We start from the raw sequence: 11,499 nt of genomic DNA on the forward strand, positions 1-11,499 counted from the left end.
ACACTGCCAATCCCAGTCAAAAAAGTTTGAAAGGCAGTAGCTTAAGAAACACCAGGCCCGAGGCTACCTCACATTGGTTCAGAATTTCTTCAACTCTCAGAGGTTGCCAGTCTGACATCCTCCAGAAGGTAAGGAAGGATCCAAGTTAATATGATTAAATGTTTTGTTCTGTGTGCCCCCATTTCACTATTTTTAACACTAGGCTAGCATTGTTTCATACCTAATTCTGCACTCTTCTTCCCACAAAACTGTGAGCTTCTTCATCTTTTTTTTTTTTTTTAAATAATAGTTCAGGGTGTAACACATGGCAGGCGCTGGTATTTGTGGGGCTGGGTGCTTAGAGAAAAACAATATGACACGGACACAAAGTTAGGTTGAAAGGTATTTAGAATGCAAAAAGGAATCATAACAAATTATTAGAGTCTTGAAGATTTAGGTCATTTTGTGAACTCTTTTAGGCAATTTATCAGACATACTACGTAGAAATGCTCTTGTCTGAACCTGGTTTCTACTTTGCACCCAGAACTCCAAATGCCTAGCAGCTCCCAGTGCTCCCAGTGGCTGCGAAAGCCAGGGGCCTGAAGCTTAGGCTTTATTAGCTTCTGATTGAGTTATCTCTGAGGGGACTTTTTAGAGGCAGGTTAAATTGAATGACTTGAGCTAAAAGCTAAACTTCATTTTAGGATATCTGATGGAATAGAGCAATTTACAAGACTGTTAAAATGCCTACATATCTCAGCTTACCTGGATGCAAAAGATGATGGGCCATGTAGTTTTGGTTCTTTTTGCTAATTTAGTTTTTTAACTTTTCTTCATAATTTTAGGGATATTGTGTCTCAGTCCTCATTACCTTCATAATTTAAACTTATTGGAAGCAATCAATCTTGTCCCTTCTAAATTTTCATTTACCTTATGCTTTTCAAATAGGGAAGTGATCAATAAATTCTTTTTTTTTTAAATATATTTCTTTATTGATTTTAGAGAGGAAGGGAGAAGGAGAGAGAGATAGAAACATCAATGATGAGAGAGAATCATTGATCGGCTGCCTCCTGCACACCCCCCACTGGGGATTGAGCCCGCAACCCAGGCATGTGCCCTTGGCCAGAATCGAACCCGGGACCCCCCAGTCCGCAGGCTGATGCTCTATCCACTGAGCCAAGCGGCTAGGGCGATCAATAAATTCTTGATACTAATGTTGATTCTCCTGTGACACACACACAAAAGCAATTTACCCTTTTTCCTACAATACTTTCTCCAGCAGCATAAATACTACTTCTCAGAAACTAAAGCCTAGAAATTTAGTGGTTTTATCAAGCACACTTAGCTAGTTAGTGGCAAGAACAGCTAGGATTCAGTTCTGCTTCCCAATGCAATGAACTTTTCACCCAACTATATAGCTTCAATAAAACTATGACTAAACAACTGTAAACACATTATTCTAGGTTTGTAGTAAAAATTTCTCCTCCCAAACACTATTACTGAAGACCATCTTCTCACTTTTAATTAAATTATTATATGCTTTGGTACTAACAGTCATTATTGTGAAAATATTCTCTCCTCTATCTAGTCATTTATTGTGCCACCTTTAATTCAATTCCTAGACACCTATGCTTGTTGAAGATGACTAAACCTCGAAACCTTCTGGTAAATTATACTAGTTAAGAACTCAGCCTCTAAACTCCTTGTAGACTGATCAGTTCATGGAATAGATCTGCCACTTACTAGTTATGTAACTGCCTTAGTCAGCATAGACTGCTGTAACAGAATACCATAGTCTGCATGGCTTAACCAACAGACATTTATGTCTTACAGTTCTGGAGACTGAGAGGTCCAAGATCAAGGTGCCATCCCTGTTCTTGGTACCTGGTAATTCGATTTCTGGTGAGAACTATCTTCCTGGTGTGCAGATGGCTGGCTTCTTGCTGAGTCCTTACATGGTAGAGAAAAAGAGAGAGAATAAGGAACCAATCCCATCATGAGGACTCACTCTCATGATCTCATCTAAACCTAACTAACTCCCAAAAGTTCCATCTCCAAATATCACATTGGGGTATTAGGGCTTCAACATATGATGTGTGTGTGTGGGGTGGGGGCGGGAGGGAGCGGGGCGGGGGAAGACCGCATACTTTCAATCTATATTAGTAACTTTGGTCAAACTTCTTAGCCAGTCTGAACCTCAGTTTCTTCATCTGTAAAACAGGGATAATCATATTCCTAAATCATAGGTGTGGTGAGGTTTAAATAAACCTTAAATGAAATTAGAATAGTGCCTGATACATGGTAAGAGCTCCATAACTCTTTTCTTTTCCCCTTAGCTTTTATTATTTAAAACAAGTAAATAATAGATTTACAATCTGGATAATAGAGTTCTGTTTTCACAGATAAGGAACATGGTGTCGCCCTGATACAAAGACAGATGTACTTACTCTACCGCTTAGCACTAGCCCTTGACACTTTAATGCATTTGTACTCTACAGGGAACAATAATCAAATAATTGTTGATTTATAGTGTTCCACTGTACTCATGCCATTGGGCATTTGTTCTGCCCTGTGCACTTCTAGGTCTGGAATCTCCAAACAGTTTGGGGGATTCTGGAATTCACTTTCTGGTTTCCGTTATTCTGGAATGGCCTTTGAGAGAACACAATGTATCAATAAGAAACTTAAGCGCTGCAGCCCAGTATTCTTATTGTCTGAAGATTCCAAAGACCAAGAAATGTCCCGTTTCTAAGAAGACTCCCTAGAACAAAAAAATGTCAAAAATTAGTAAAATTGGTAAGTCAAATCAAGGTGATCCAGGTGGATTGCAACTAAAAGTTTACACCAATTTATCATATTATTTTGCAATAAAGAAGGTACTTAAGGAAGGACAATTTATGGAATAAACGAATGGAAGTCAGAAAAGTCAAATTTGGCAGGGTGTCTATATGAGTTTTCTATTGCTGCTATAATAAATTATCGTAAACTTAGTGTTTTAAAACAACACAATTTATTATCAAGAATTCTGCAAGTCAGAAGCCCAGAATGAGCCTACAGAAATCTTTACTCAGCTACTGGGTAATTTTTTTTAATCTTTTTTATGAATGAAATCTATTAACTACCTGAAATGTCACCATGGTTAATAATAGTTACATGTACATATTTTATTTAATCTAATTAACAAGCCTATTAAGTGGGTATTCTTATTATCATGCTTTTATGGATGAAAAAACTTAGGCTCAAAGGTTAAATAATGAGCTCACGTCTACAAATGTAGTATGGTGAAGTAGGATGCAGTAACAGCCTATGTGCCTGGAGTGTATATAACTTCACATCTTACTCATAATGCCAAGAAGGCACAAACCAGCTATGTGACAACGCTGAACATATTAAGGAGTAATAAATATCATACTTCCACAGCCCATAATACTGAGTACTTAGTTACTAATGATTCCTCAATAAGTGCTTATTATGAAATTTTTTTAAAAAAATGTCCTTGCTGAAATATAATTACTATTTAGGAATGGTGGGAAGAGTACCAAGCTAAGCATCAGACCCAGATGCTATCAAAGACTCTTTCATTAACTAACCATTGGGCATTGGACAAATAATTATCTGAGTCTCCATTTTAAAATCAGAATAAGAATGCCTGCTGAGCCTACTTCCCACATGTAGAATCATATATGAAAATATGATGTTGACCAAATAAAAGGCTTTACAATCTCAAATTCTAAGTTCAGAGAAGCCCATTAGATAGGGGACCACTCCTTTGGAAAAAACCAGCTCAACCTTTACCACAGACTTGATTATAGTATAAACGTAGCTCAACATCCCACCATAAGTTTGGCTAAGAACACTGAAAACCCTTATTTGATTTCCAGAGGCCCAGTGCATGAAATTTGTGCATGGGTAGGGTCCCTAGAGGCTGCCGGCTGCTGGCTGGGGCCTCCCTTCCCCCTGGCCTCCTTCGGCCGCCACCGGCCAGGGCCAGCTGTGTTGAGGGTCCGTGGGCAGTTGGCCAGCTGGCCCCACCTCCTGGTGGAACTCCTGGTGGAACTCCCGGTTGAGGGGACAATTTGCATATTAGGCTTTTATTATATAGGATACTTTTCTGAACCTTTCTGACTTCTTCATTTGATTTCATCACCCCTCAACTCAAACTAATCATCTTCCTTTTCAAAGTCATTTTCTGTAGCTGAAGAGAAGAAAGTATATTGTCCAGAGGTTAGATCAGTGATGGCGAACCTATGACACACATGTCAGCGGTGGCACGCAAACTCATTTTTTTGGTTGATTTTTCTTTGTTAAATGGCATTTAAATATATAAAATAAATATCAAAAATATAAGTCTTTGTTTTACTATGGTTGCAAATATCAAAAAATTTCTATATGTGACATGGCACCAGAGTTAAGTTAGGGTTTTTCAAAATGCTGAAACACAGAGCTCAAAAGGTTCGCCATCACTGGGTTAGATCCTGGGGCATTGTATTCAAAGAACACAGGAATCTTATGTACCCTTTTCTTACCCCAAGCTAAATTTAAATTTCTCTATATATTATGAAGTTTTGACATCTTAAAAAAATCTTTCTGGCTGGAGAGAGACTGCCCCTTCCAGGGGTAGCCAATGCCTGAAGCATGTCTTTGATATGCAAACTAACCAATCCAGAGCCATACCTCCCTGCTCTGGCCCATATATCCCAGGAGACTATATTCCTCTGCCTTAATCATTCCAGGGCCAGATGCCAGGCAACAAGGTACCACCCCTACAGCCCCAAATCCGAGGAAATTGTTCAATAGCCAATCCGAGACTGTTCATCCTACCTACCTCACCATTCCCACAGAAGCCCCAATATTCTGGCCTAAACATATTGCTTGTTCCTGCCTTTGCTTCCTACCAAAACCTGTGTCCCTGTACGATGTTCTTCCCCTGTCCCTGTGTGGTGATTCTAGGGCAGCTGTACCAGTAAACCTTTTTTCAATGGCATTGATCTTTCTGTGTTGTCACTCAGTCACATTTGTAAATTAAGATCTAAGCACAGAATACAGGCCCAGCCAGTTCTTTTCAAAGCCAGAAGCTAAAGTAGCTAAAAGGGACGTGGAGTAGTTAGTATTATCAAGATTTCTACTTCAGGGTGATGTTGTCAGGATGTACTCATTTTATGATTCTAATTTCTTTAATTGGTAGTCCTTGATCTAAGTTAAAAAGAGCGAAGAGTTGCTATGACTTGAACTCACAATGTTTCTTTGTGAAAAGGGAAATGGGTTTCAAGATTAGCCCCACCATTCTTTTTGGTTTTAATCTTTGGACTGCCTGTGTTCTTCCTTCTCCTCATTCCTTTTCCCCCCCGCCGACTTATTTATTCAGCTTTTGTTCTCTTTGGGTGTTGTTCAATGAGACCAGACTGGCGATTATGTATAGACCTTAAAGTATATAAAACACACTGAATACCTTAGTCCCGTGGATGGCAAACTGCGGCTCGCAAGCCACATTCGGCTCTTTGGCCCCTTGAGTGTGGCTCTTCCTAAGCCTTAGGAGTACCCTAATTAAGTTAATAACAATGTACCTACCTATATAGTTTAAGTTTAAAAAATTTGGCTCTCAAAAGAAATTTCAATTGTTGTAACTGTTGATATTTGGCTCTGTTGACTAATGAGTTTGCCAACCACTGCCTTAGTCCATTTGTGCTGCTATGACAAAATATCATAAAATGGGCGGCTTAATAACAACAAACAATTATTTCTTACAGTTCTGGAAGCTGAGAAGTCCAAGATCAAGACCCCAGTGGAGAGCTCACTTCCCAGTTGTATGGTAAATAGGAACATGGACCCCTTTCCATGTTCCAACTCCCCCTCCAACCCTTTAGGAATTATAGTGAAGGTCATCTGTAAGAAGACTGTGAGATCTTGGGACCCTGGACAGAACTTCATCTAAGAAAGGTAAAGAAGAAACTGCTTCTAGATATGAGCTTGGATTATAAACAGCTAGTGTTTTTATCTCACACAGGCATGTCTCCCTCCCTCTGCGAGCCTTGTTTTTCTCTGTTTTTTTTTTTTTTTTTGTACTCTATAAAACTTTGTGTTTGGAAAGTCTGGGTGGCGGCAAAACAATAGCAGCAGCTGGCTGCTATCAGTTAGGCTCTGTCTGCAGTCCAAATGTGTCTTAGTGGGACAGCTTCACCACTGGCAGGCAGCTGGTTCAGTGGTAAACCTCACTGGTCAGTCACCACCAGTGCTCAGGTAAATCCTAATAAACCCATATCTTCCACATCTACTCCTCAAGGTTAGTTCTTTAGAATTCATGAATAATAGCTGAGGTTTTCTGGGACCTCATCACTTTGCATAACACTGGTTCACAGACAGTGGGCCTCCCAGGCCCAAAGAGGAAGGGATCTCTCTGGGGTCTCTTTTATAAGAACACCAATCCCATTAATGAGCACTTCACCCTTACAGCCTAAGTACCTCCTAAAGGTCCCACCTGCTAACACCATCACATTGGGCATTGGGATTCAACATATACATTTTGAGGACAAAAACATTTGGACCATAGTACTGAAAATAGGTAGGTAAAGAATGTATGCGATATTTTTTATGCTCATAGAACACAGAGCTGATACTACAGGAAGTCCCTCCAATCATCCTTTACCTTATTGTCGCGCCCTAGAGACACACGGAAGAGGGAGGGGATTGTTCTAGTTCTGTGGTAGGCAGTTAGACAGACACGAACAGAGCAAGGACGATGGGCGGGTGCAGAAGGGCACCCGGGTGAAAACAGTTGTAGGGTGGGGCTGCATACCCAGGGTGACCTTTTCTCCCCTAGTCATGCGGTTTGGATCCCCTAACCTTTCCTTCCTAGAGATAACATCTAGTGGGCAGTTGTATTTCAGTTCCAGGTCTAGAAAAGCAGGCAAACCAGACCAGTGACCCCATGACTGACCTCAGGACCAGCTACGTGGAATAATGACCCCTGCCCTGGGCCCACCAATCAACCACTGGAGACGGACCCTGAAATGACACACCTGGAAAGCTGCTGAATATTCTATTGAGATCTTCCCCTGGGACCTCCCCTAAAAACTCCACCCTTAAAACCCTTAGGACTGCCCAACCGGAGTGGCTCAGTGGTTGAGCATAGACCTGTGAACCAGGATGTCAGGGTTAGATCCTCCGTGAAGGCACATGCGGGGCTAGCAGGCTCATCCTCAGTGTGGGGCATGTAGGAGGTAGCCGATCAATGATCCCCTCTCATCATTGATGTTTCTAATCTTTCTCTCCTTCTCCCTTCCTCTCTGAAATCGATAAAAATATATTTTTTAAAAAATACCCTTAGGACAGAAGACCCTGCACTCTGCTCTTCCACCAGCGAGCACACTGGGGCCTTTCTCCTTCCCCTCTCCACCCACCCAGGATCATCACCCCTTACCTTCCTCATTTCTAAGCTCCAAGGACCCTTCCTTTGCCTCTATAACTTATTTCCTAAGCCATTTCTTCTATGATTACTTCTACCTCTGTGATTTTCTAAATAAATATTCTCTTGAACATTTGAGTCTCGGCTCTGAATTCCTTCCTAGGCAAAACTCAAGTACTGATGTTGCTGAACCCAGGTCCTGTGGTCTGACCCCACCATCTAACACCTGGTGCCCTCCTGCAGCCGCCTTCCTGGCCCCGTGTCCCCTTCCTGTCCTTTTTGAGATGATGAACGGGAAGGCGGCCCAGAGGTGGCATTTTCTTTTCTACAGCTGCTCTTGATACCCGACTCTTTTTATTTATTCAGCCCACGGGAAATGTAAAGTTGCTGAGGCTAGATGCCTTGTCTGTGTTCACGATTGTGGCAGTGCCTGGCGCGTAGTGGACGCTCAGCAAACACTTGTTAAATGAATGAACCATTAATTTACCGAGCGCTGCTGTGCACTGGGTGCCACTCCAGGAGCTGAAAATAGGGAGTTTAACGACTGCAGCACTAAACCCGACGCGCTGAGACCAGCGCCAGGCGGCGGCTCTGGGTGGCGTGCGTGTCTGTAGGGTCTGTCTGTTCCTGCCGGGTTCACGCTTCTCTGGCTCCTGCTGCGCCGACCGATCTGCAGCTCCAGCAACAGACCCGGGAGCGTCTTGAACGCCAGATGATTCCTCCCGACGGACTCGCCCCGGGCATTCCGCTCTCATTCCCAGACGCTCCTGGTGCTCCGGGGCGGCAGCACACACCTGTCGACCTCCTGGGCCCAGCTGGGGCTCAGGCCTGCGGGACGCCAGGGAGCGACGGGCCCTGCCCCCATCCCATCCCCGGCCGAGGGCCTAAAGAGCAGGGGTCTCAAAAAAACAAACGCCCTGCATAGTGCCTCCCCGCAACTTGGCCCACTCCGCGTGGGCTCGGGCTTGAAGCCCAGGGAAGAGCGTGGAGCGCAGCCTGGAGGGCGGCAGCGGCCAGGCGTGCCCTGCCCTCCTCCCCCCGCGGCCCGCGCTGCGCGTCCTCTGGTCCTCGGCGCGTGCTTTCACCTCGGTCGGGGCAGGGTCGAATCTCGCGTGGGAATTGTCCGAGCTTCAGCTTTAGCTGCAGCCGGAGAAACCCGCTGTGCCCAGGGGCCAGCCTCACGGGCACAATTCTAGAGATCTCTTGAAATTCCCCTCATCTTACACTCTGAACATGCACGAGAGACCCAGAAGAGGGAGTGTGGCGGGCGCGTTGAAGCTGGGGGTGGGCGTGGAGGTGGGGGAGCAGCAGCTCTAACAGCCCAGGAGGTGTGTGCGCTTCCCTTTGCTCCCAGAGTCGGCCTATGCCACCTGCTGCTCTGGGGCACCGGGGTGACCTACTAACCTTTACTAAGGCAAAGAGCTGTGAGCCCTGCTACCGCTCCCTGACCTCCCCAAACACTGGCAAGCCCTGCCACGGCTGTGTGGTGAGTTTGGGGTTCAGGGGGAGAGAGGACTAGCCCAGGAAGAGTTAATCTCCCAGAGGAATATCGCATCTGTACTCTCCTGTCACTTGTGCTTTATTTAAAGATAATGTTAGACGTCACTAGATATTTCAACTGATAACTTCAACATTTCACCCACAACATTGTCTAAAAGAAACAAGTCCTAAAAATAAAATAAAAAATAAAAGAAACAAGTCCTCCTTCTTGATAAGCATGCTTTCTCGTTTGTGTTTCATAATATACAGTATTAAGTTGCCCGCTATGGATACAGGAAACCAATCACTACCTTTTACAGCCACAGCCACCAAATCTCTGTGTTTTCCTTAGGATCTGAATACTTACATTGACTACTGGTTTATTCAGCTGTAGTGTTAACTCGTGGACTAAGTAGAATAGATTTTTACACACGCCAACCTTTAAAAAAGTAAAAAATAATAGCGATAAACATCATCTTTAGCGCCTTCCTGGTCTTGGCGTTGGTCTGTTTTCTCCTAAGCATCAAAGCCTTGGCCTGACTCCCAGACTTGACCCTGGGACCTAGCAAGCCAAGTGGACACCTTTCCCGTGTGCCATCCTACCTTCCTTCCTAAGGGTCGCCAAGCTCTCCAGATGTGTTGGAAACCGTCCATGTAACAGCTGCCTTGCAGCGCTCCTGAAACGTGGGGGGAGAGTATTTCTGAAGGGCCTCGGGAGGCCTGAGGGGACGCGCCAAGCCCCCGCCATCTGCCTCGGGAGGCGTACTCTTAGGAAACCATTAACGGTGCGTAAATTAATACAGGTGCTCACACCCAGAGGCCGGCTACTCAAACTTTGCTTCTCTTTTATTATCATTTATGTGTTTATCAGTAAAAAGCATTAGATGATATTCTTTCAAAAGGACTCCTATCGGGAGTGCGCGCCACCCCCCCCCCCCCCAGCTGGTCGAGCCGTGGGACCCTAAGGACAGGCTCCCTTCGCTTTGCCTTCGAGAGTAAAGCAGGGGACCTGGCGAGGCGGGGCGGCGAACAGGGTGTCCGCCTGCCCTAGGGGGGTGGGGGGTGGGGGAGGGAGGGTGGCCCCTGGAACCCGCTCCGACGTGCGGCTTTCCGTGAGCGCGGTGGTCCCAGCGCCACCGCGACACCAGGCGACCTCTGAGAAGGCGTAAGACATGGGGGACACGGCCACAGGGAAGAGGGAAGGGTCCGCGCCGAGGTCTGGGGACAGCTCTTCCTCTCCATCTCCGCAGGAAACAGCCCTGCCGGCCGGCCAGTCCAACCCCAGTGGACAGCAGAACGGCCCCGCGCCCCGTTTTTCAAGCCCCAGAGAAGGCCCACACGCTTCTCCTCCTCGGGCGCCGGGCTTAGGGGAGGAGGCTAGTCTACCGACTCTGCTCCCCAGCCCAGCCGGCCCGCGGAGACCCACCCTGTGGTCCCCGCGCCGTCCAGTCCCCAGCCCCGGACTGGGACATCCCCCTCCCGCAGCAGGGATCCCTAGGGTTCGGGGCTCTGCCTGGTCATCGTCAGCTTCTGGGTTCTCCCGGCGCCCAAGGTCAGAGTGCTTTGCGAGGGGCCTGAAGAACCGAATGGGGCCCAGGGGGAGTCGCACACAGCATTACTTTCTCACCTCTGTGTTTGTCAAAGGGCTCTTTGTGTGCTGCTTTCTGCACCGGACCTTCAGTTTGATGGAGTGAAGTACAATCTTATGCCCTGAGCAGTCATTTCCTGCCCGAGATGACCCAGGTAATCATTGGAAAACCCAGCTAATCTCATTGCTCCAGAAAGAGGAATCTTTTGGAGAGGGCAGTACTCATTGGAACATTTGGTCTCTCCTTTTATAAGATGGAGGGGGTTGGACTGGGTTATTATTAAGGCCTTCAGTTTTGTGATTTGGTGAGAGAGGAGGGGGGATAGTATTGGGGACTGCCTGTTGTGCCTGTCTCCCAGTGTGCTAGAAGTTTGCAAAGATATGTTGTTATCAACCATCCTGATTTAACTCAGCAGTTGTCCCCTTCTCTTTTTGCGCCGTCAATATTTCCTTCATTACCATCATCATACAAGCCTGTTGGTAAATACCTACCGACGTTTAAAAACTTCTTGATCCCATTTCCTCCTCCAGTTAATACCCTATTTCTCTAGTTCCATTTATATAAAAACTCATTTAAAAAGTAGCCTATAGTCACTGTCCCTACTTCCTCTTTTCTCATTCTCCTTTGAACCCAATTCTTATCAGAAATTCACCCCAGGAGTCCAATGGGAACTTCTGGGAAGGGAGAGAGATAGAGAGTCAGAAACATCGATGAGAGAGAAACATCGATCAGCTGCCTCCTGCACATCTCCCACTGGGGAGCACTTGACAGAGATCAGCATTCTTTTAGAAAGAAACCTCACTTGACTTCAAGGACACAATTTCTTTGGTTCTACTTCACAGGTTGCCCCTTCTGTCTTCTCTGGGGTTCCTCCTTACCTCTCTGACTTCTAAAAGTTGAAGTGCTCCAGGACTCAATCCTTGGGTTTTTCATCTCTATATGAAAAACAGTTCTTTAAAAGTCTCATCCATTATTGTGACTTTGTTAACCCTTACCCAAGGATATATATTTGTATTTCCACATTGATTTTTTAGAGAGAACAGAAGGGAG

Source organism: Myotis lucifugus, unplaced genomic scaffold (assembly GCF_000147115.1).
Source record: "Myotis lucifugus unplaced genomic scaffold, Myoluc2.0 scaffold_161, whole genome shotgun sequence".
Taxonomy (NCBI): domain Eukaryota; kingdom Metazoa; phylum Chordata; class Mammalia; order Chiroptera; family Vespertilionidae; genus Myotis; species Myotis lucifugus.